Consider the following 21,492-nt stretch of genomic DNA (forward strand, 5'->3'; position numbering starts at 1 on the left):
AGGGTTGGATGATTGTGTTTTATTTTCAGCATAGTTTTTATTAAGCCTACAATTCTAATAAATCTATATATATTCTTCTATATACAGGCCTGGTTGCTGGCTCATTGGTGGCACAGGTGGAGGCAGCTAGGGTGGCGTTATACAGGTCAGGAATCGACCCAAATAGGAATCTGTTCAGTGGCTTGTTGAGCAACACCTTGATTGGGTAGGGAAGGAACTCCCTGTGTTGAGGGTGGTCATCCAATAAATCATTACAGTATGGTATTATTAGGGGTACTAACACCAAAGCAAAGATGAGTGCTCTTACCTGGATATACTAGTAACTAGGTGCACTGCAAGCATGAAAATATCTTCTTACACTGGCAGAATACAGGCATATGTTGTGTTCAAAGGCATCCCCACAATCATCTGGAAAATGCTTGAGAGTGCTGTTAGTGAACAGATGTCGTCTACATTGCGTGTGTGTTTCCCTCCAAAAATGATTATAAATAGTATGGCTTTTAACCCACTTGTTCACAAAAATGTTTTGCTGTAAATTACACCATTTTAACTGATCATTTAAATACAATTCTGGGGATAAACCTCCTGAACTGCTCTTGGATGGGAATCCTCGCTATGCTGATGCCATACACGAATGTATGGAGAAACCCCTCGCTATGCTGATGCCATACAAGAGTGTATGGGCAAACGCTATATGCCCCTCCAATGAAAAAGAACTCACCAGCAGCCACTAAATGCTTTGCCTTCTCAGGAGTCACTTGACTCATGTGGCACCAACACATGCCCCTGCCCACAATACAGTAGGCAATGTACAACGACTTTACACTGTTCACGGTGCATGTATGAAGAACTCTCTCACTTGAAATACATCCAGGGCGATATCTTTAGACATGTACAATAACCAGCTGTCGAGTGAGTTTCACATGTTATGCCCTCATCCTTTTGGGCACACCTGTGTAACTGGTGACTCCATTCTTGACCAGGCATTCAAGTAACACCTCATTTAATAAAATGGGGTGCTTGCCTTTTTAGTTTTTTTGGCCCTAGCCATGTACAGCAGCTGATAGCCTTCTCCACAGAGAAACACAAAAGAGCACCTTCTCAAAGCAGTCTTCTCCCAGATAAACAGAACGGGACAGATTATCAACACACGTCTGAGCATTTGCATGTGCCATGCACACATGCAGGTGCACAGAGAAGTTGCAAACTGCCTGACACTGAGTCGTTAAAGCAGTTGCAACATGCACATGCGTATTGCACATACATGTGTGTGACACAAATGCTTTTGGAAGCATCATGTCATGGTAGCTGTAGGTCCTGAGTGCGGAGAGGGAGTGCCAGATGCACTTCCGTGCCACCCTAGTGATCCTCGATAGAATGCACATGAAAGTGTGCCTGTACCATCATTAGATCGCAGGTAAAAGCACAACGTTGCTGTAAGGGGTATGTACACTACCCAAACACGTCTAGCATCATGCAGGGAATAGACACGTACATGCGTTGTGCCTGGAAAGAAAAAGCATGCATTTATCGTGAAAGGCCACGTAAGTTCGTCACTGTAAATGTGGCGGCCGTCATGATGTCAGTGAAGTGCTGATCACACCCTTCCACCCACTTGCATGACTCAAATAAATAAATATATCAGCTATGTGTGCCCAACCTAGGGACCGGAAGAGGATGCACATTTCCAGAAACGTGCACAAGTAGTGTGGCACAGTGCAATAGCGAGAGGAGCACCCTCGAGAAGCAATAGGGCCGTGTCCCTTCAAACCTCCATGTGGGCCCACAAACCCTCCCAGAAGAGGCGCAAGCAAGCGACGATGAGCTTGCTGTGTTCACATTACCCCAACATCTGTCTCATTATCAAACAACGAGCAAAAACAATGCATGTGATCGGGCAAACAATGGTCCATAAAATAATCCTCAGAGCATCGCATTTACCTTGAGGTGTATAACTAATAACTCGATTACCAGGAAATGATGTTCTGTAATCTAAATCAATTGAAAGCGAGTAGGCCAAAATTATTAGCAGCGGTGTGCGGACTTAAAACACAAGGCTCAGCTTAAATGCAGAATAGGAACACTACAAAAATCACCAAGATGCCAAATGTGTATTTCAATTATAGGTTATTAGAACAATTTCATTAGAGATTAGAATTACATGTCTCAGAAAGAATGCTGTCTAAGAATGAACCATCCAAAGTCTGAATGTATGAATGGGAAATCTAAAAAAAAATGTTTTATTGTGGTAAAATAGCGTTTTGATAGGACCTCAAAAAAACAGCAGAAGTGAGAGAGCAACAGCATCTTGAAATGTGCCTGAACAAGGTAGCAATATAACAGTAGGAAAGTCATTGCAATTATTATGCGATTATGTAAAACCTGCAAGAATCAGGATTGTTGCCAATGACTGTGTTATAATTGGTTAAGATAAGTGATGTCAGTTAATTTGCCATGGTTAGTTTTACATATATATCGTTAGCAATGCATGGTTGGCAAAAATGCAGACTGAAGACTTTTAACACACTGAAACACAGGGGCGTTGCTAGGGGGGGGCTAAGGGGGCTATAGCCCCTGATCTTTTGGTTGTAGCCCCGGATAGAATCTCAGGAGCTACAGCCAAAAGACTAGCTAGCCCCCAGTCCCAACAGTTCCAACATCAGCTTAGCCCCGGGTCTTTTCCAGACCTAGCAACTCCCCTGCTGAAACATCCTGAGTAATTACATGGCAGGGAGCTGTTCCATTTACACTTTTTTGTAAACAGCCTCGTGATGTTCCTCTTTTCCACAGTGGAGTGGAAAATGGAAGTGTAGAGAGGCAGCGTAAATGCCTGTATGCCACCCTGTTGCCCTCTGCCGTGCAAAACGAGAGTAAACATTGCCTGTCATTCATGCATGGGAGGCAGTGTTTACAGTGGGTTCCCAAGGCGTCCACCTGCTTTTTGCTGGTATTAAATGCAAGTGGACTCCATACCATTTGCGCCAGCATGTCCGGCGGCGAGGAAGGGTTGTGGCAGAATCCTAACTTACGATCTGGCCCTCCTATGCCTCACACCAATTAATCAAAATGAGGCGTGGCAGAAAAGTGTTACGCACGACTTTGCGAATCGCATTTCCGTTAGGGCTCATTGAAAAGAAAATGAGCCCCTTATTGAAAATGAGCCCCTTATTGAACATTAGCCCCTCTAAAGTGTTCGGCATCATGCTGTTTTTCTCATCCGTCAATTTTGTATAATTATGGAAATGAGGCTGTAAAAAAATCTTGGTCAATAAACGCGATAGAGAAGGTATTTCTGTTTGTTTCTGATAGAACAACATGTAAGACCCTACCAGTATGTAGTACTTGTGTACAGGCGCGTTACACATGCCATATCATATCATATCATATGTAAAACATAAATTATGACCTTGCAATATGTTGAAATAAAACTGAAAACTCATTTTACAATTAGCACCAGTGGGAGTAGACAGAGAGGGTTGGTTTACTGGGGGATCTGTGCTTCTGCAGCATGCATTTGTGCTGTATCCTTATCTGAATGTTGCCCCTATCTCTGCCTTAAGTAGCCGGGGACAAAGATAGTCGCATCTCACTGGGGAATATGTCTTATTTGCATATTTAATGTAAACACGCTATGTTGTTGCAGGCATGACATTTTAGGATGATTACATACTAAAAAAAAAACGTTATTCTAGACGCTGTACTTGTGTGGCATCGTGTTTAACTCCTTTGAGGCGCCAAGTAGCCATTTCACAAACATTAAGAACGACTGACTGCTTAAGATGAAATGACATGCATATGTGCACAGTTATTAAAAAGCAATTTCCTCGAATACATTGGGGCTCATTACACGGATGGCGCTAAAGGGAATACCGGTACCGGTAAGGGCACCGGTGCCGGTAATCCCTTAGCGCCATACTACGAGGTCCCTCAGCGGGTCCCGTCCTTAACGTGTGGCCAGACCACACGTTAAGGAAGGGACCCGCTGAGAGACTTCAGGGCAAATAACGGTACCGCTAATAGCGGTACCGTTATTTGCTCCTTCCCCATTCCCATTGAGTCCTATGGGGGCTCAAATGGGAATGGGGAAGGGCCTTGGTGAATGGGGAATTACCGCCCCGCCAACCTTGGAATGGGGTGGTAATTCCCCCATTCACCAAGGCGGAATCGGTAAAATACCAGCAGCAACCATGGCGCTAATAGCACTATGGTTACCGCCATCCGTGTAATGAGGCCCATTGTTTTAATATAAAATAGTAAAACCTCCGGGCTACATGTATTATCTCAAAGCTCCCTAACAGGCATATTGACGTGTTTATAGATGTTTCAATGCTCTGGAACAATTGTCAATCTAAAGCATCCTATCAAACTCGTTTCTAGGGTACACCATATTAGAGTACTTAAATGTCCTTTCAATGGACACGTGAAGGAGATTTAAGTATTAGTTAAATAGAGACAATGGGCCTCATTATAAGGTTGCCGGTCAGGATACAACGGTACCGGTAAGCTTACTGGTACTGTTGTATCCGGACCGGCAAACTCCGAGGTGTGGCACGCGTGCCTTTCTTTCCGCCAGGTCTGACCTGGCGGAATGAAAGGCACCCGCGAGCATAGCAAGCCTGTAGCACCGACACGGTAATGCATCGTGCCAGTGCTACCGGCATCCCCATTGGGAATGGGGATCTACGAGCTATCGCACCCACGAAAGGGCAATTACCAGGTCGGCGGGGCCGGAATAGCCCGGTAATTGCCCATTCACGGGTGCCAGACTTTCTTGCCGGTTTGAGGCCCAATGTTAGTTTTTAATTGGCCTATGCACATCTGGACAAACACACATATGGATTATGATTGATTTGAGTGCGTTGTCTAGCGAGCTGTTTTCTGCTCTAGCGAATGGTAAGGACACAGAACAGCCAGATGAAGAAAGGAGGGTGTTTCCCAGTAACCTCCACTATCATGTTTTTGGCTATAAAACAAATAATGAAACACTGTTTCAAACTTACTATTGGAAGTCTTTTCTGCGAGATCAGGCCTCTTGAAGCAAATCTGAGAATCCAATGTTTACATCCACGTGTTGAATCCAATCTAGAAGAGCACAACAGAGGGGACAGTAAGTGCTGAGGACAGATCCAAGGTCATTGCAAATGAGTGACATATAATACATGTTTTAGAAAGCAGTTCCATTATGCACAATTAGGCAATAGGGCTGACGCGACCCGGTGATGCCTTTGTAGTGAAGAAGTGGTATACAAGATGACCATGTATGTACTGTATATGGATCCCGAGATGCAACAACGTCATTCCAGAATAAAGGTGACCTCAGGAGCAACGAGAAGAAACCTTTGTGTTATTCCAAGCATTACGGAAGCTTGGGATATTTGTTTGCATGCATGCCTTTTGCCAAACAGATGGATCAAAGCATTTAGGAACAGGAGTTTGTGGAAAACGTCATGGAAGGAAGTATGAATGCAATGTACAGTGAAGTAAGATGCACGCCTAGGCCATGCATGTGCACTAGCAGAACACCTGCACAAATGGACACAGTTTTTAGTCAGTCATTTGTTGGCTCATTTTACATCTTGGGGCTTGCTACAATGAAATAAACAAGGAATGCACTTCACCATCACTCCCCAGTCAGGCCTGCATGTCTGTTGGTCAGAGTGCTACAGTACCTGAGAGCGACATTGTGACATAGTGTTCTTTATTCTTGCTTGACATGCTTGACACACTGACCAATTCCACGGATACAAGTCCCGAACTAAAATGGACACCTTGTCCACCCACCAAAATAATGACAGCTGTACAAATACTTTGTATGGACCAGTCAAAAAACAAACCACTGGTTCCCTCCATTTAGGTCACACTCCTGCAATCCTGTGTTCGCACACAAAAGTCAATCAAAATGTTGTGAATGCAAACCAGGACATGCCATAATGATTTATAACACAGTAGTGCAGGTTTTCATTAACACAGTAGGACCACTATATATCCTAAAACAACAGCTCCCTCTAGCTGTGAGAACAGGCAAAGTTATCCGAATTCGCATTGTTTATATATATTTGAAGACAACAGCGCCATCTAGTGGTTACAACAGGAGATGACTGCATCAGACAAACATAGGACAAATATTGATATGGCATTTTATTATATTGTTGCATTAGATTAGATACGATTTATTTGTATTTTTTTAATGCATATGTTTAAACAATCTGTAGCTGCTTTGAAAAGAATCATACTCAATACGCAATATAAAATAGTTATAAATGCACATAGAGTCAGGGAAAGAATACATGGACATTATAAATACATTGGCATATGCGCTACAAACCAGAGGTTGAAATCACCATTCCAAGATGACCTCTACTCTTCCAGAAGTTGCTTTTCCTTCTACCTTTGACAGATCAGTGTGGGGGGCAAGAAGGAGGTGAGTGTGTTGTGATCAATGTGCAACCTTTTGTATTGTGGAAAAGGGATCATTGTGTGCAGGCTCTGGTGGGTGGTGCTAGGTTTGAAGAAGTGAGATGATTGGATAATAATGACAAGGGAATGTGGGATTGTGGACGTTGTTCTGGTGTTATGGGAATATTTCTGTACCCTCCATTTGATTACCACCCACAAAATAAATGCTGATGGTGAGATACAGCTTTGAAATATTGTTGGGAATTGTTTGGAATGTAAATGAGTACATTGAAGAGCCATTATAGACTAACCTAAAACAGGTACAGAAAGAAATTACAGTGGCACAGTGAATATCAACAATACTGATTGAGCTTGACCATAAATTGTGTGTCATGGGTTTTTATTCACATGTTGTGATCATACTTGAAACAAATCTAGGCTGCCCTAGAAAGCATGCCTTTGATGATTATAGTCAACACGTGTTTCGACCCCTTGGTCTTTCTCAAGACTAATTCCCTAATCAAGGCACTATAGTTTCAACATTTTAGCATACTTCTTATTAACATCTCATGCCAATTATTTCCTTTGAGCTCATTAAGTTTGACCACTTTATCCTGACACTTCAATCTGTCAGTAGCACAAATAAATGTTCTTTTAACTTCTAGATGTGGGCGTTAGCTAATTTACACAATTTCTCTGATGAAGGCAGGTAGTCTTTGTGTGAATGTGCGTTGATACTTTATTTAACGATACACTATAGTTACTAGCAAATCAATTTCACCAAATTATACATTGGCAGAATTAATGTAACTGGGCTGTCAAACTCTGTTTAAGGTGTTCAAATAATGTGTACTAAACTTCATAAGGGAGACCCTGATAAGGGAGAAATGCTAAATGTATAAATCTGATGTTGAACCTATATTAGATTAGAAAAACTGCGTACTGCAGAATATCAGCTTTCATTTAAAATCTTTGTGAGGCACTACACAGGTTCGATCTCTACGTTTGGGGTATTGAAAATATTCTGGAAGGGTAAATGACGAACTATCGTGACAGAAACAAAAGATACATAACATAGATTTAAATACATGCTGACGCTGAAGATAAAATACCGCTTCATATGAAAGGGAACATACAAACCCAAACCTAACATTATTTTATGGTCCTAATTGGACAAGCAGAAAATGTAAATATAAATGAATATTCATAACTGCAAATCCATTCTAGGTCATAGATATTCAACTCAATGTAAAATGCTAATACTGCCAGTTTTAAGACTATAGCGATAACTTCAGTCTTTGGAGGCAGACAGGGCAGGTAATGGCCGACCAGCTTGAGCCTAAGGTAAACTAGAGAGGAGCTATAACCTCACCAAGGGCTCAGGCAATGACCATCCCTGTCCACCACCTAGCATTGCTGTTATTGCTAGCAGAACCCCAGTGGCGGTCCGTGGGGTGTGCTAATAGATTCCTGTTTGCCGAAATTGCAGGCGTGATTAATTCCCCTTAAACACTACAAACTAAGATGTCCAACATGTCAAACAGTAAAGTGAAAAAGTCCTTCTACTTTGTTCATATTAACCATTCAGAAGGAGCATTGGCCAGAGAGCAGGGAGGAGAGGTGAGGGCGGGAGTGAGTGGCCGAAGACACTGCTAAGTCAGAATCATTCCAGAGAATGGTTATTTGGCGGTGTTCATTTTTAGTAAAGAGATGTCCACAATTTTAGTAGAAATTTGGTAATGAGTCCATGGTGGAGAGAGGGTATGAGGTGTTGGTAAATGAAACTGATTCGGTTTGCACAGGCCCCCTGTCAGGTGCGAGGCAAGGAGAATGGAGAGGTGATCTGCCAGGCTAAAAGAGCAAAGCCACGAGAGAAGATGTCCGCATCACACCATTCCCACAGACGCACCTTCCCGTCCAATCAATTTCAGCTTGCGCTTACTGCTTCATTGCACATCCCATAGATCTTGTCCAGGGACCGTATCTCTCCAGGACTGAAATCTCTACACTGGCTCCCAGTGGCTGCGAGGATTAAGTTCAAAACCCTCTGCATTGTACACAAGGCCTTCTGCGGCCTGGGGCCAAAATACCTTCAATTCTCTCTTCCTAAATATCTTCCTTCTCGAGCTCTTCGCTCATCCGCCTCCAACTCCCTCAGGGTCAGCCGCTTCTCCAAGCAACGAGTTGGGGGTAGATCTCTCTCCGCGGCAAGGGGCCTCCCTCTGGAACAGCCTTCCTGCCTCCCTGAAACTTGAGGAGAACCATCTCCTGTTCCGGAAGCACCTCAAAACCTTCCTCTTTGCTTTTGCTTTCTCTCCCCCTCTCCCCAGCTAAATTCCTGACTGAAATTGCACTGAATCTGCAACTGGGCCATTCTCACCGATCTCGGTCCTTGGCCCAGCCACTCTCCCCTTGCACTGCCTCCCTGGCAACCCATGCACTGCGGGACTGTCTCTGTATCCCTACAGCCCCCCTTCCCAACATTTGTCTGCACTTACCTTGTACTTGCCACCAGCTGGCCCTTATTATTTATCTTGTTATTCTACTACCCCTGTACTGAACTTTCCCCTCTCCTTTTCCCCTTGCACCTTTCCCTTCCCCTCTACCCTTGCACTTGCGCTATCTGAATGACACCTGGCCTAGTAGGATCGTTGTCTGTCTTCCCTTTGTTCCCCCTCCCTGCCTCGTCGCACCTTGAAACACTTGTGTATAGGCGCGTTACAAATACCATACCATATCATATCATATCATATCAATAACACTGGCTCCTTTTGTTTGGTATCCACTTAACTTCATATCACTGCTTCATGTTAGCAGCTTTTGAGTTAGTTCAGGTGTACAGCAATGTGTTATGCATCAGTTCCTTGGAGCCATTAACACTGTGCTAAAGAGGTGTGGTTGATTAGTCTTGTTGTGTCTTTTGTTTTTGGTTTGTAGTATTGGTCAGTGACATATTGCCATCTAATTGACCCTTCATGCTGTGTTGGATATGTGGGCGAGTGTTGGCAGAAGAACTATTATGGTCTCTTGTTTTAGCTGCATTGGATCGAGTATTTCTTTGTTAGTGTTTATTGCAGTTGGGGAGTGGCAAGTTGCCATCTGATAATCTTAAAGTACATTAAAGTTAAGTCTCCGCCTTGTGGTTATGAATCCTATTGTTTCCTGAAGCCTACAATGGGATGCAGACTATGGTGTATTTTATGTGTGGGACATTAGCTGTTAAACACAGAAGACTTGTGTTTCTCAATGTTTGTTCTATTTTGAATTATGGATTTCTGGCCACTGGTTGGTAAGTACAGCCCATGGATGCTGTAAAAATGTTTTAGGTCTAGATTCAGTGGGTAAGCCAAGAATGCCATTCTTAACAAACTAGCAACTATTTCTGTGCAAGTGTGTGTTAGTGTGTAGTATCCACGTGCCAATTACAGTAGACATAAAGTGTGGTATTCTCCTCACTCATCTACAAGTACACAAAAGGACTATCCAAGTTGGTAAACAGTTTTATTAAAATTATCACTTTAATGGTGCCAAGAATCAAAATAACAAATTGGTTAAAATCATAAATGAATTACACACTCAGTGGACCATTATTTCAGCAATAATTTCATATGTATATCTCTGTGCTCAACTATCGTCCTTTTTTCGAAACTAAAATCGAGACAACATATAAATTGACAAGTCTGTGTAATATTAAGTCTGCCCACCAATTAATGCGTACCCCTGAAATATACGCCTATGCATGCCACATACTCACATTATGTGTCCCTGCATGCAGATCAATTCATATCCTTGATTGAAAACAATACATGCACTGGCACTCTGCTGGATGCTTGCCTGGATAAGCTATTAAAAGAATAAGAACTTGCTAAATTGGGGGTTCGTCTGATTTATTCTCTAATGAACATTTCTGAGATGCAACCTGAAGTGCATATTGCCACACCTGAAAAAGAAATGCAGACCTGCTTGAAATAACTAAGCAACTCCCTGAAGATTGATGAAGTCATGAAAAACGTGCGTTAGGATGAGAAGCTAAAGACTGGTAACAGAGCGCCTGCCTTTACATCTTTAAACATTGTTCCAGAAATCCTGGGAAAGGCAGCAGCAGCAGGGCCATCATGCCTTACATTGGGGAGCCACAACCATGGCTTTCCCCCTCCCCCCATCACGAGGAACATTTGTGCTATGGAGGGAGTTGTTTCCAGGCACCTGCCAGCAAAATCAAATGCGAAAAATACAAGTACCAGAATGCTCAGAGCTAATTAACTTGCCACACCTGAAAAAGAAACGCAGACCTGCCTGAAATAACTAAGAAACTCAGCCTCCCTGAAGATTGATGAAGTCATGAAAACGTGCGTTAGGAGGAGAAGCTAAAGACTGGTAACAGAGCGCCTGCCTTTACATCTTTAAACATTGTTCCAGAAATCCCGGGAAAGGCAGCAGCATCAGCATTCATGCCTTACATTGGAGAGCCACAACCATGGCTTTCCCCCTGCCCCCATCAAGGGGAACATCTGTGCTATGTAGGGAGTTGTTTCCAGTCACCTGCCAGCAAAATGAAATGCGAAAAATACAAATACCATAATCCTCAGAGCTAATTAACTTACCACACCTGAAAAAGAAATGCAGACCTGCCTGAAATATCTAAGAAACTCAGCCTCCCTGAAGATTGATGAAGCCATGAAAACTTCCTTTTGGAGGAGAAGCTAAAGACTGGTAACAGAGCGCCTTCCTTTACATCTTTAAACACTGAAGTGCATATTGGTCTAAATAAATCTCTCATCACGCCTCTCCTGCAGAAGTTGGACATGCATGTAAATATAGCTGACCTTACCACACACCAGCCGATTTTCAATATGCCCTTCCTAGTAAAGGTTCTGGAAAAGGCAATTCCTTAATTGCAACATTTTATCGACCAACCTTACATTGTTGTCCCCTGTCAGGTAGCATTTTGCTAAGCAAGATGGACTGTTTACTTGTTTAGTTCAGTTGTACTTGATTTTTTATCAGAGATGAACAAAGGGTTTACCACTGCCTTAATCATCTGCATTGAAGATGGTGGGCAACTCCATTCTTCTAAACAGACTTGAATATATGGGTGTCATGAATGTAGCCCTTCTGTAGAGTAGGTATTTGCTTAGAAAACACTCCTCTGCCATGTTCCTGCCCCTTGTCTCTCAGACTTTCATCCAATGCCCTGCCAAATCCCACAGGGTTTGGCTTTCACCCACTCCTAAAAATGAATATCCCACCTGTTGGGGAGTACATTCAACAACCCCAACATGCACAAAAAAACAAGCTTTGCAAGTCACTGTGAAAAGGCACACTGCATTAAGAAAGCAGCCCCACATATACAGAATTTCATGTGTGGGTCGAACAATACACCAGTAGCCATCCTTCAGTAGATCATATATCTGAAAGGCAAGCAAGTCCTAAAACACAGATCTCACAATTGAGTATAACCATATATCACCAATGAGAATAGTAGTACTTAACAGTAATTTTAAAACAGTAAGGGGGCAGTCATAACAATAGCAAATGGCAGCAAGTCTTTATACTAATTGAATGAATAATACATGTAGGCCTTGAGACTCAGGTAGCCATTTTGAAAGCATAAAAGCCCTCACCCCCACAACAGAACAATATCAGCCAGGCTCTTGCAAAGTGGTGCACACATACCAGGCTGCAACTTCCCACAGCAAGACTGAATGCTGCACAATGATTGGTTAAGGCATGAGGGCAAACACATTCCGAAGCTGCTAGGAATCAAACAATGAGCAGTTTTGGTGAGGCATCTGTGTGTAATTGACAAGGTTTTGAATAGTACCCATTCACGCACTGGGAGCCAGTGAACCTTTTTTCTCATGGCAGAGTGTTCTTTTCTCAGAATGTTGAGCACTGCTCAAAGTGCGTTATTTTAGATCACCTGCATTTTATGGATCTTAGAGGAGAAGGTGCCAGCAAAGAGTGTGTTGAAATAGTCTAGTCTGGATCATATAATTGCATGGACAATTGACAGACAGGTGTCCTGTAAGAGGAAAGGTCTGGACGCATTGATACGTTTTGTGGCATATGCGGCAGAAGCAGCAATGGCATTCACTTGGTGGGTTGAGGATAGCGAGGCATCCGGGTAAACTTTCAAGGTCTTTACTGTGGGAGGACAGGGATGGTGTTGCCATCAACATTAAATGAAACTTATTGTGCATTGAGATTCTGCAGCACTGTCGGGGAGCCTATTAGAAGGATCTCACTCTTGCCATCATTTAGGCAAATATTATGCATGGCCATCCAGGCCTGGATAGTCAGATAAACCGGGTTGAGCTTGGTGAAGTCCTCTTGGTAGCTGCCAGAGAGGGAGAGGAGAATCTGAGTGTCATCGGTGTAATTATTGTAGGATACAACGATGGAATTAAGAAGGTCAAATAGGGCTTGGATCCTGCTGAGGGTGGGCCTACAGGTCTCTGAGCCTTTGAAATGGGGCTGCAGTGACCACGGGAGTAAGATATGAGGTGGACGAGTAATGGGACTTGATAGCTGCACATTTGGTGATCAGGCCAGGGGTTTTCGGCTTTCAGCCGGTGCATAGGAGGTACCCCTAATGGTGGTGCTGATCGGCACGATATGGCTGTGGACAGAGTTCCGATTCTGGGCACTAGCATGCTGTCCAGCTTGGTACACGTGTATTGGCTTAGATAGTGTAGTGGTAGTTTTATGTGTGCAATTTCCAAAGTCGTAGCTGGCAGGAATGAGGTAGGTGTGGGTATAGGGATACACTTGGCACAAGAGAGGGAGAAGGTTTTGCATTTAGCTAGCGGTGGGGATCTTATGGCTATGGTGGGACTGAAAGGGGTGAGCAATGCAAGACCACCCATTCCCATCAAGGATATAGGTTGGATGGGGCACTGCAGAGGATCGGAGAGGCTCTTTGAGAGCAGAATCTCTGGAGCTAACTCAGCATCAGCAAAGGGGAAGGCCGTTCAGATCATGTTTTTATATCAGTCTTGGTTGTCAAAAATAAATAAATAAATAAACAAATAAATGAATAAATAAATGGAGACGTGGCTAAAATTGCTAGGCCAGTATGAACAGGATCTTAAGAGTTTGCAAATACTCCTACAATATGTGGCATACACTAAAGACGATGTAGTTACACATATCACTTGTACAGAAGGGGAGCACTTACCATCCAGTACTGGCATTTAGGGCTATTGGAAGGGTGTTGACGTACACAAATGTGGGTGCAAGGGTTGTGTGCTGGTGTGCTCCATGCGTGGACAGGTGCAGACAGGCACTGGCCTCTCCAGGTGGCCTTCACTGGTGGCTATAGCCAGCAAAGCCTGCCGGCTCTGGGTCCATCAAATTTAAATCTTGCAATAGTCCAATCATGTCAAGGTGCTGGAGGCTAATCAGGGTTGCTGGTGGGCGGAAAATCAGGAAGGACCTCACAGCAATGCAGGTCACATGAAAATGTGGGAGCCATCTTCTGCTGGCCCCAAAGCGCAGGCAAGTACTGGCCTTTCCAGGTGGCCTTCACTGGTGGCCATGGCCGGCATAGCCTACCGGCTCTGGGTTGCATCGGGTTTGCAGCAGGCCAATCGCAGCAAGCAGTGTAGATGTAGCATGAGCAGTTGAATCACTATTCTGGTTCGCTGATGTACATGTTTAAGATTGTAAAGGACATATTAGATCTCTTTGAGATTCCATAGACTAGCATGGAACATTTGCAGTAGAAAAGGTTTAAAGATATTGGCTGTGCTTGACACTCGTAAGACAGGAAGGAGTCCAGCCTTGCTGGGGTGTTATGAGATTGTTTTGAATGGGTTTATGTCATACATTTTCATTTCCTGAGGGTCTGTGCTTGTTGTTTGAGGACTCACAGATAGACATATAGGGTGTGGCTACGGAATTGGCAGGGTTAAGGGAATGAATGGGTTGAGGGAATAAATGGTTGGGGGTTAATTAGTTGTTTGGATGGGATGGTGGTTTCAAGGGTGTCCCCTGCACACAAAGCAGGTACTGGCTCAGTGGGAAAGAAGTTGCAGGAGATTCCCCTACACTTATAAGAGGTGACATAGTATGCCAGGGTTTTTGGGGTGTCCACAACTCTGGTATGGGGAAGCAACACTGAGGGACCTGTGGGGAGGCATCCATGATGCATGTTCACAGCGGGAAAGAGAGGCCCAAGAAAGGAAGACTCAGCACACCTGACCTGCGACCATGCATCATACGGAACTGGGGATATTTGTTTGACATTTCTCTTCCTGAGGAGGAGTCAGACCTGTGGACATGTGTAATTTTCTCATGAGGTAGTATGGGAGTCTGAAGTAGTGGTTGTAGTGGTTTGCAAAATTCTAATCTGTTTTCTGTTCTGTTTTTAAATACAGCACAGGGCTCCAAACATATACATTGTACTCACTTACTCCATCTTCCAAGCTGTGCAGTGCATTTGTATCAGAGTCCATCATGAACAGAAACAAGTGTTGAAGAAATGTTCTGAGACCCCAGGTCATGAAGCAGATACCCAATAGATGTTGCTTTATTGCTGTACCTAAGTCAAGGAAGTCAGTATTTTCGGGCCTTTGGCAAATTATTTTACTAAAGAGCAGACATATGTATTTTGGGGCTGGGATCCCTCAACCTTTGAAGCTCCATGAAAATGTTTTTTCTGCAGAATGAAAGATCTTCCGTATTTCTTTTATATCTTTAAGATTGTAACATATGTTCTGAATACCCACTGACGTGTCTATTCAGCTAAACTAATGGATAGGTCGCTGTTGAATGGTGTGTCTGGTTATACCAGAATCTGACCTCTGGACCCCATGCCTTGGGAACTGAGCTCTGATCAGCACATACCAGATTTAAAAGGTTACAGCTGCATTGGCAATTTTAAAGTGGCATGTATGCAAAAAAGCAATGCTAATGATGTACTTTTCACTTTATAAGAACGTAATAATGTATGCCTTGTTAACACATTTACCTCAATGTGCATACATATAATATACAATAGCTTGTCATTTTCTCGCATATTATCAGAATACCCTTTATGGCTTACTTGTGTAAAATGGCTGCACAAATAACACTGTTTGCACTGGATATGTGCTGGTAACATTTTTGTTTTATGAAATTAACATTATAGGGAAGAAAAGCAATGCACAATGTACATTACATGTGTATTACATAGACTAGTCAATGGTTATTTTTATAAATCTTCAGGTGTTCTGTGTTGCAGGTTTCTGATTGCAAAATACTGAGAAAGATCTTTTGGGGGGGGGAGGGGTTGGTTCCTCTTTATGTCCTTCCTGTGACATTTCATTGGGTGAAGTATGGTGTCTAGTGATGAATGGAACAGGGAGCATATTAGATTGCATTTGATGTCTTATGTTAGATTGCATGGTTGCTGGAGGTATAGGTGCGGGTGTTGATTTGTTGATGTGAAGTGTCTCATTGTTGAGTGATTCTGACATTGGCCCTGCGGGTTGGCTATAATCATTTGGTTTGGGTGGGTGCTGCAGAAGGTATTTGGAGATTAAGGTTTTTAGAGGTCTTCTGATATGAGGGTGTGGGATTCCTTTAATGTTTCAGGTTGATTGAAACAAAGTATTGGCCAGGGTACTTGTCACGTTGTGCCTTCTATTATTTTCCTTTTGTTTCGACTGTCTTTTAGGAAACAATTTTTCAAAAAATATGTCCTTAGTTAACCCATCTCTCGCTAATTCCCCCTATCTGAGCTGAGACCTTTTGCCAGTTCATTATCAAAAGTAACCCTGGCTCTGTCTCAGGAAGTAGGGGATTTTACACACACAAGAAATTCAAATTAATTAATCTGGACAACATTAAATATATATTTCAAATAAGAGCAGGGCAACCATAAGGAATATTGTGACTAGGGACACAGGTACATTTCATCCAATACCCAAAAACTAGAAAAATGAAGCAATCTGAGAATCTCTGGTCACCATCTCCCCTTCCCATTTTCATTGAAACGCATTTGAGCTCATCTTCCCTCTTCATATATGCTGGAATCAGTTTGGCTAACAAGTGCCATTAAAAAAATGCAACATTAGCAGAGAATTTAACTTTCTCCCTCAAAGGTATGTGGGTTAAAATATAGCCCCTGAATGTCAGAAATAGCCCATGAATGTCAGAAACAAAGAGGCCAGGCCAGTATTTTTCTGACTTAAGGCGAAAAGGACCTAGTTATACTCTATTAAAATGGACAAGTGCACAAGTGGAGAAAGGGTTACTGGAGAATTGGAATACTCAAGTTATTTCAAATGTTATATCAAAGCAAGACATTACACATGGACAGATTTAAAAACTGTAGCAATGCAAATTGGATGAAAATAAATAGTTGTGCATTTGGAAGCTAAATAAAAGGAACAAGGCCTTTGAGATCCATAAATACATACAGATTACATTCTTGTTTTCACCATATAAAACAAAAGCATGGAAAAAGAAAAGGTTATTTTGGTTGGTGTAGATTTCAATACTGCTTCCTTATGTAACTATGGCCTATCTGTGTGGAGAAAGTGAACATATTTCTGTTTATACAGTATGTAAAGAAGAAATTATACTGTTCCTTTCAAATGTAAAAATGCTGGATGAAGTATGCCAGCCTTTCAGAATGATAAATTACCTCTTGTTTTTTTCCTTCTAAGCTGCATTCCCCCATTGAACTGTGAATTGAATAAGTGTGTCTGGATCCTGTGTCTGTATCCTGACCTCGCAGCCCTTGGTTTGATGAATGCTAGGGATGAAGGACTGGTTTCAAATATATATGTTTGAATATACAAAGCTAGAGATCAAATTTGTGTTGAATTGAGAATAAACCAACTTAAAGACACAACCTTTAAGGTCAGTTCTCCATAAAAAGTGTATTTAGTTCTTAACAAAGACCCTTTGAAATCCTAATTCCAGACCTGCTGGGGCTGGCCCCACCAAGAAGAATGTCTGGTTGTCAATTAGTTGCTGATAACATGACCTGCAGAGTAACCTGGATGTCAAGCTTCCCATAAACTGTGCATTAGGCACTGAGTGAAGCCCAGCAGAAGGACATCATTTATGCTATGTGGAAAAGTATGATTTTTGCCATTTCCATGCACCTGGGCAATGGGAAAGTTGGCACAGGGGTAGATCATGGAGATAAGATTTAAATTGGAAATGGACCGAATTTTTGCTATTTCAGCACAGCATAAAACTGTGAAAAACGGTAACCCCGCTCAGGAAGGGCATGGCAAAGTAAAATTAGTATGGCTTGATTCGCCATAAAATATAGAACCCATATATATATATATATATATATATATATATATATATATATATATATATATATATATATATATATATATATATAATCACGGGGTTATTTGAAAGACCAAGGGAGTTATTACATTATTACAGTATGAGATTTTCCAAAACAATAGTGTCACAAATCCATGTCATTTTGAAAAGATGTATCTATTCTCCTCCTTCAGCCTACATCACACATATCTCCCAACTTCTGGTCCTATCAGCAGTCAGTGGGTGTCTTGGCGAGAAGTGAATGGTGCAAGCTAACAAATCCTGGTTGTAGGAATTATGACCATATTGCAGTGTCATCCATGCTATAAAAGGGCAGGTTTGCATCAGAACTGGGCTTTTGTGAATTATTCGGGGTGAGACAAGCTGCTGGACTCTAGCGAGGAACAACTAGCAGAGAGGCCTCAATCATTGCATTGGAGGCAGTGACGGGCAAATAGAGAAGCTAGCTGAGTCCCGAACCAAAGGAGCAGAAGGAGTCTGGATGCAGGAGAAAATCCTTGACTGAAAGCCCTTGACCAGACCTGTGCTGTCCCCATATGAGCCCTGCTGTTTTCCCTGGCCAAGGCCTCCCATATAAGTACATATCCCAAGCCATCAATTGCGTGGGGAGCCACCTGCCATAACCCCTTTCCATTAGTGGGTAAAAGGGGAGATGAACTGGATAGGCCATTTGCACAATTTATTAAATCTCTCTCAAACATATTTCCCCATAGAAAGCCACCCCTCTGTTGAAATTGCATTGTTTTGGGAGCAGCCAGCTTTTATCCTTTCTATTAAAAAGTGTGGGGAGGGGGGAAACTGTGTAGACCCTTAGCACATTTGATAAACTAAATCAATGAATTCCCAAATGGAAATTCACTGGATGAGTGTTGTTATAATTTGAAACTAACAATAGCTCATGCCCAGTGTGTTATAGCTGGTATAGCCCAAAAAGGCCTGGTTGACTGTTTCTGAAGTCCTTAACTTCTACATAGAAAGGGGGGAGTGTCCATAATCCCAAAAAGAAGTAATCCACAAACACCATCTTTCAAGTCTATGTGGAGGGTGCAAAAAGGAATTCCCCATTTGCATCGCATCTGTCTGTGTGTACAAAAACAAAACTTGCCTTTTGGTTCCCATTTTTCTCTGACCCCAAGTTTTCAAGTCCTGCCTTTTATTTTCACGTGTGTTGAAAACGATTTTTGCTTTTTCCTTTTCCCCATTAGATTCCTTTCCCTAATATTGCATTTCTAGTAACAAGCCCAAAACAATGTTTCCCATTGAATCCCTTTCCCAAATAGAGCCTTCTTAAATCATCAGCAAATCAATTTTTCCATTGTGCTCACACTCCTTGCACCTTGCCTTTCAATCAAAGGGGTCATATTTTATTGAGGCCTGGAGGGTGTGGTTTGCTGGTAGAAAAGTGTTGTTTCAAATTCAGTTATTCCTCCGGACTTTGTCTTTTATTGTGAATGTTTTATATCGGTTAAATTGAAATCAAATCTGTGTAAGTTGTGACTGCATGTTTCAAAATTTCACCTGTGTTGTTTTATATAACCGAGTATAATCATAGTTGTGATATTGGCTGTTGCCATGGCATTGCTGGTTGTTGTTAACCTGTTTGTCCAACCTTAAATAAATTAATAAATATATGTTCTTACTACATGCCTGCCTGGTTCCTAGTCCCTTGGGGATACAGGGTATCTGTTGGGGTTGGGTGCAGGATGGGTTAGACGCCTCACCAAATATGACCAGAAATAAAAAGTGCTTTATTGTGTGCCAACTTGTTTGGGGGGAAAGGAAACCCTGGAGTTGAAAGCGACCTCAGTATAAACTGTGACCGGTACAGGAACCATTTTAACAATATCAGCCATGCAAAAGGTATAATACAAGCTGTAATTTAGACCCAGGGCACACATCAGTAGAAATTTCTAAAGGTGAACATACCCCAGCATTGATACTGACCTCATATTGGCAGTCTCACCTCAGGTGCAAGTTCTCAAGCTTGGGTACAGGACACAGAATGGGGGCAACATGGAAGGTACAGATAATACACCATTGGTAGAGTAAATGGAGTAAAAGGTATTAGAAGAAGGCCAGGGTTTTCAAGGAGGTGTTACTATGTGTGAGAAAAAGAACACAAGACCTTAGCATGTTCAATATACCCATGGTCACTAATGTTATAGATGAAACAATTCTATTGTCAGTCAAGAGTTCTGTTATTCAATATTTATACTGCACCCATCAATACTGTAGTGGTCTTATGGTGCCTGGTCTTGTCCGAAATATGGAATATCATGACCCTGCCAGGTTGTCACAAGACCTAAGTCTTTATAAAGGAAGAGGAGGCTTGGGGAGGAAGGTCAGGAAAGAGAAAATAGACGGTAGAATTGTCAGTCTAGAAATACGGATACCTCTACTTTGAGACTGCAAACGCATTTTGGTGGCCGTGGACCAACCGTCTCATGCACGATACGACAGAATATAGGTTTCCGAGTTTGTCAATGAACTACCATTTTGATGTAGCAAGAATCGCCATTTTGTTTTCTTACCATTGCTCATTGCTTTCTGTTCCTATTGCTTCGCAGTATATTTTCCGCTTACACTGCTCGACTGTGGAACATTGTTGTCCGTATGTGATAAGGACAAGGCCACAGAGCCGTAAGGATAACAAGAGTTCGCTGAAACACAAATGTAGGCAGCGCCAGGAAGAATGCCCGGCTCCCTCCTTAATGAAGCCTTGAAGCAGAGCTGCAGGGCATTTAATCATTTCACAGCTGCCAGCCAGTCTCGTTACATGGTAGAACATGTTAGAATAATACCGCTAAAGGCTTGAATTATGCTTTTCTAACAGCCTCCCTTTGCTGAGCCAGCAAAGAGCATGTCAGCTCCCAGGACGCGAATAGCACCTGATAGATAGCGAGGTCCGGAATGCAACTCCCCCCCCGTATGCAGTTCGCGTCCAAGAACAGAAGCGCCGTGTTCTATTCAATAACCGAAAGATGCCTACGCACTCCCAAATTGCAAATTCTTACTAGAACAGATGTTTGAAGGTGTCATAGTGGCGGAGATGTCCATCGTCACACCAAGTTCAAAGAACCCAATAAAAAGGGGTGTTAAACATGTCATAGCTGATTGTTTGAAATGTATTTTGTATATATCTAACTGATGTACGTAATTCACTCTCTTGCGTCCCTCGAGGTCTAGAGATACACGTCGCGGGGCGTGAGACTGAGTTGGCCAACTGAGACTTTTGCTTTGCAATGAAACCCTAGCTTTGGGAATACAACCTTGTGTCTGGCATCTCTATCGTGTGTGGTGACCCACCTTGTTTCCATAGACGTCAGGGTCCCCTAGGGGCCCCTTTCAGAATAACTGAAATCAGAGAGGAAAAACAATTGGGATGAGTAGGAGGAGATACAGTAGTCAAAGGAGGGATGCATGCTTCTCAAATTTGTTGAGTCATTGGTAAGCATGAGCGTAGGACTCCGGAGAGAACAGCTTAGTTTAGACCACAGTGTTATTGTGATGGCAGTATCTAGAAACAATGAAGCATGGTACTAGATATAATTATTTGGTGAAGGGTTGCATGATGGACTTGAGAGGTGCTCAAGCTTGTATAATAGAGGGGATGCATTCACCAGATTAGTTTGTAAGAAACAATCCTTATTTCAAATGAGAGCACTTTGATTACCAAGCCAGCTGATAGAAGTGTTGGCGTCAAGTGTTGGGCATGTATAGAAGTATGGCTGAGGAGAACATGAGATAAGTGTTGGAAAGAGGATACATGATAGTCTTGTATCCAGTAATGTAAGGTTT

General features: G+C 42.5%; 1 protein-coding gene across 6 annotated transcripts in view; it reads right to left on the reverse strand.

Annotated features, from left to right (window-relative positions):
* Positions 1-21,492, reverse strand: part of CNTN5 (contactin 5) — a 3,106,629-nt gene that overhangs the window by 2,696,256 nt on the left and 388,881 nt on the right. For all 6 annotated transcript variants that reach the window (XM_069639123.1, XM_069639125.1, XM_069639124.1 and 3 more), the window contains one exon: positions 5,001-5,082. The gene's annotated coding sequence lies outside the window, so the exon portion shown is untranslated. The remainder of the gene's footprint in view (positions 1-5,000; positions 5,083-21,492) is intronic.

The sequence above is a fragment of the Ambystoma mexicanum genome, chromosome 7q (genome assembly GCF_040938575.1).
Source record: "Ambystoma mexicanum isolate Mex_15411 chromosome 7q, UKY_AmexF1_1, whole genome shotgun sequence".
Lineage (NCBI taxonomy): Eukaryota > Metazoa > Chordata > Amphibia > Caudata > Ambystomatidae > Ambystoma > Ambystoma mexicanum.